At 37.8% G+C, this 4,206-nt stretch overlaps 1 long non-coding RNA gene across 1 annotated transcript; it reads right to left on the bottom strand.

The window, feature by feature from the left end:
• Positions 1–446: 446 nt before the first annotated feature.
• On the bottom strand, positions 447–811 carry LOC119910202. The gene is made up of 3 exons (XR_005445597.1): positions 761–811; positions 603–671; positions 447–499 (listed from the first exon to the last, which is right to left on the bottom strand). It is a non-coding gene; the product is annotated as an uncharacterized LOC119910202 (long non-coding RNA).
• Positions 812–4,206: the final 3,395 nt, after the last annotated feature.

The following is a 4,206-nucleotide window of genomic DNA, read 5'->3' as shown; positions in this document are numbered from 1 at the left end:
TTGTGATCTTACCCTTATCCAAGCAGTTTGTGAATGTTCAAAAGGAACCTGCACAGAATAAAGGTTTTTATATAAGATGACAGCTTACTGTTGACCAACGAGGGCAATCTCTCCCTGCTTTTGTGTGCAAATATGTACTCATATGTACTTCAACCCCAGCCACTGTCTGTGTGACAGTCCTTTATTTGCAGTGATGCCAGTACTACATTTTGTTCTAGTGGTACAATGAAAAAACAGAGTTCATCTATTTGAAACTACTATGCCCAGACCTAGTTGTTTCAAGAGTTTGTTTCAAGAGTTTGTGTGGTAAAGGTGGCTGTTAGTGATACCTGAATTGTTGCTGTAGAACCTTGATGGCATACAGTTTAAGTCTTGCATTGGTGAAGTCATCAGTACGATATCTTGCTTGGATAGAGTCTCCTCAGTCAGAGTTAGGTTGTAGTTATTTCATTACCAGTTATGTTAAAGTTGCAGTTGAAATCTCCAGTTTTACAACAGTCTGAAATACAAACCACATACACTCACGTTCATCAAATGACCAAGAGAACAGCTGTATGGTTATTTCCACTGGGCTCAAATCAGGCTAATAATTAGGATATTACCTGCATGTCTGTCGTTTCCATTGACATAGAAACAGAGTTTAATTCCATTGTCATCGCGATAGACAACCTCTGAAATACAATGTGAAACCACTCTTTTCTTTAAAATGTTTCAGTTCAATTTTCATTCATTTATCTTTCTATGGTGTTATAAAGCTTACCTGATGGAAAATAAAATGTACTGTCTGGCTTTCTGCAGCTGACAAACAGAAATGTTTTTGTCTGCACGTCTCATTTGTGCCTGTAAAAAACAAGATAACAAAATGACAAATATAATATACATGTCAATCTGTAGAACAGGTGCTAAATTGTGTTGAGAAATAATGATTTGTTTCAGGTAACTTTTGTTGAACTTACTCACCTGAGCTCTCACATATGCCTGTTCTTGAGGAATATCCCAAAACAGGATTGCCATCTCCACTGCAAACATCGAGCGATGCTTTCCATCAGTGGTGACATTATCCTAAGGAGTAAGGACAATGTCAAGTACATTATGGGATTAAGTTATCTCACCATAAACCTATAGATATATACATTTTTCAGTTCCATCTAGCCGTACAACAGCTTCCATTACCTGATTGTGGTGATTTTCTGTGTTCTGCGTTGTCACTCTCCACAGCGACTGTTAGTGAAAGATAAACCCTTAATATAGTTCCTGTCTAATTTACCTTGCAAATGAGCATGTCCACTTCTCTTGACACATGTCGTGACTGCATTCTCATCTCGCAGACTGCCACATATAGTGATGGACTGGATTGAAGAGTTTATATGTAGTTTTTAAAATCAAAAAAAACTATGTTTCTTTATTCACATGACAGGATGGACAAAAATGAATGGTAAATGCAATATATTCTATACAGTAATATAGTCTAGTCTATTTTGCTTCTTTGATTCATTTCAGCCATACTACGCTGGCTCTATGGATGGAAATGTCGGTTGGTTGGTTAGTCTTTGGTCCAGACTGAAATATCTCAGCAACTACTACATTTTGTACAGACATTCACGATTCCCATTGGATGAACCCTACTTTGGTGCTCCCCTGACTTTTCCTCTGGTGTCACCATGAAGTTCACATTTGTGGTTTTGAATGAAAGTAGCCAATAGCTATTGCATGGATTGTCATGAATTTTTCTGCACACACTCAGACCCCATTCAAAATAAATGTGAATAACTCTGCTAATCCCCCGACATTTCACCCAACACCATAATCAGTACAACATTTCAGTTTGTCTCAATTCTTTAGCTACCATGCTAAACTAAGATGGTGAACAACATACCTGCTTAACACCAACATGTTAGCATTGCCCTTTTCATAACAAGTGAATGAGAGGGAAATTGTAAAGCACTTTATCTGTTAAGATTGAAATGCATTATACAGCATGTTATCCATTCACCACATGTAGTCCATTTGTGACCATGATAGCATCCTGACTGTAGCATTTAGCTTAGGGCACAGTGCCACTAGCATGGCTGTCGATTTGTAGTCTTGTTTGTATACGTGCTTATCTCCCTGTTGAGACATCTATAGTTATCAATGAGGATGATGTTGCCGCAAGTCTTTTTAAATTGATGCTGAACAAGACCACTGGTCCAGACAGTCTGAAAGTCTGTCTTCTAAAAGAGTGTTCTCCTGAACTAAAAAGAGCTTTTGCAAGGTTGCTTCACTTCCCTCCAAGGTGCACAGTGCCAAAATCATGGAAATTTTCAATGATCAGGCCTATGCCAAAACTGTAGAAAACTTACCCAAATACCTTGGTGCAACTCCCAGGTGAACTTCTCTGGAAAACAAGTGTGTTTTTTAAAGAGATTCTCACAGTGACTTTATCTTCTGAGGAAACTCAGTGTTAGTCAGTAGGTTTTAGAACTAGTGTACAAAATTATTGCTGAGTCTTTTAACTGTTCACCTTCCAGTCCTGTTACATTCAAATAGTTGGCAAACCCCAAAGCCTGAAGGACAATAAAGAAATATTGTGTTCTGTTTTTCCTTTTTTATGGTCACAGTAGGAGCTTAAATTAACCATAGCTTATAATAGAGTGGGCAATTTGAGCTGTATTTGAGCTCAGAATTATAACTGTTGACAAAATGTCTGTGGAATAGTTTCATATTTTGGCAGATACTCTTTTTCACTTTCTTGCTGAGATTTAGACGAGAAGAATGATACTACTCTTATATCTGAATGGACTACAGGCAATTGCCGGTGAGCTTAGCTGAGCGTAAATACTGAAAATGGGGTAAAAAAATGTTCAATCCTGTAAAGATCAATAAAAACACATTTGTTTGTCCACCATTTCAAACCCAAAGAGCAGAAAAGCCATGCTAAAATCTACAATACTTCATTTTAAATTGTTGTCAAGTCTCAAGTTTCCAAACACACCCAACATGCCTGCTGATTTGTATGTAAATTTTTATAAAGACACCAAGAATTTATCCTGTGCCACCAGTAATACAAGATGACATCTTTGGTTTAAATATTTCAATCAACATACACATACAATATAGGGTTACCTAGTGTCAATAAAGTGCTGGAACAAGCTGGAACAAATATGTGATGATGCCAAAGGTGTGGAAAGCCATGGCGATGTTTTATGAAAATTGTGTCTAGTCATAACATAAAATCAATGCAAATCCTGTGTATTTACAGTACATGGATATGCCTGTTGAATTGTTTACTGTAGGCTTGTTTGATGCAAATGGAATGAACAAACTACTGTTGAAGCACACCATGCAACAAAAGGACAGTATAGTGGCAACCAAAACGGTTTGCATTTAGGGCTTATATGAAGGGAAAGGCTTCATACTTAACTATAGGCAGCCACAGTGCCCCGTTTGTGTTCTGAAATTATCAGGTAAATAAACTCAGAGGAGGGACATAGGGAGCTACGCATGAGGTGATGAGGTGACATGAACATCATGTCTGAAAAATGTGTCGATGCTGCCCCCTGGTGAAAACCTAACATGTTAATACCCCCGGTATGTTTCTTGACATAATCTAACACAGTTTTAAACATTACAGGCCTTTTTTCTTCTTTTTGTTTGATGATCTCTGGATAAAACTATTTTTAACAAAACCATCATCTGAATGATAAATACAAATGCATCCCTAAATAACGAGAGACCTGAACAAATAGCACTGTAGATAAACAACACTGCAACTGACCATAAATTGACGGATAACAGAGCATTTAGAGGTACAGCTTGAGCTCCTCTGTGGTTGTTAACAGGTTGATAATGTCATTACAGTCAGCCTGCTAGCCTGCTAAGGTAATTACCGCCTCACCAGCAGCACTAAACACATTTAAGACCCGATTGTAGTCTGGATAGGCCTGGTTGGATTCATTGATGGAGTTTTTATTGACAGTTTGGAGTTAACTCAACCTGCTGAACCATGTGGTCAGTCTGGTGATGTCATTGTTATCCATGTTAATGTCTGTGTGGCCAGTCGTTTGTTGTTAACGCTGTTTGCAGGTGAGAAAAGCAAACTTCTCCTTTCATTAACCAGTCATTTGCTAAGTTGGTCATGTGGAAGCATTGTGTAAACTGAACAGCCGTTAAGTTAGTGATGCTTATATTCAGTGTATTAATATTTGTGTATTGTTCTTAGTTCTG

The sequence above is a fragment of the Micropterus salmoides genome, unplaced genomic scaffold, assembly GCF_014851395.1.
Source record: "Micropterus salmoides isolate LMB-PRFRI ecotype aquatic unplaced genomic scaffold, ASM1485139v1 Ms_hic_scaffold_19, whole genome shotgun sequence".
Classification (NCBI taxonomy): domain Eukaryota; kingdom Metazoa; phylum Chordata; class Actinopteri; order Centrarchiformes; family Centrarchidae; genus Micropterus; species Micropterus salmoides.
Note: the sequence above shows the minus strand (reverse complement) of the source record. Positions and strands in the feature narration are given on the sequence as shown.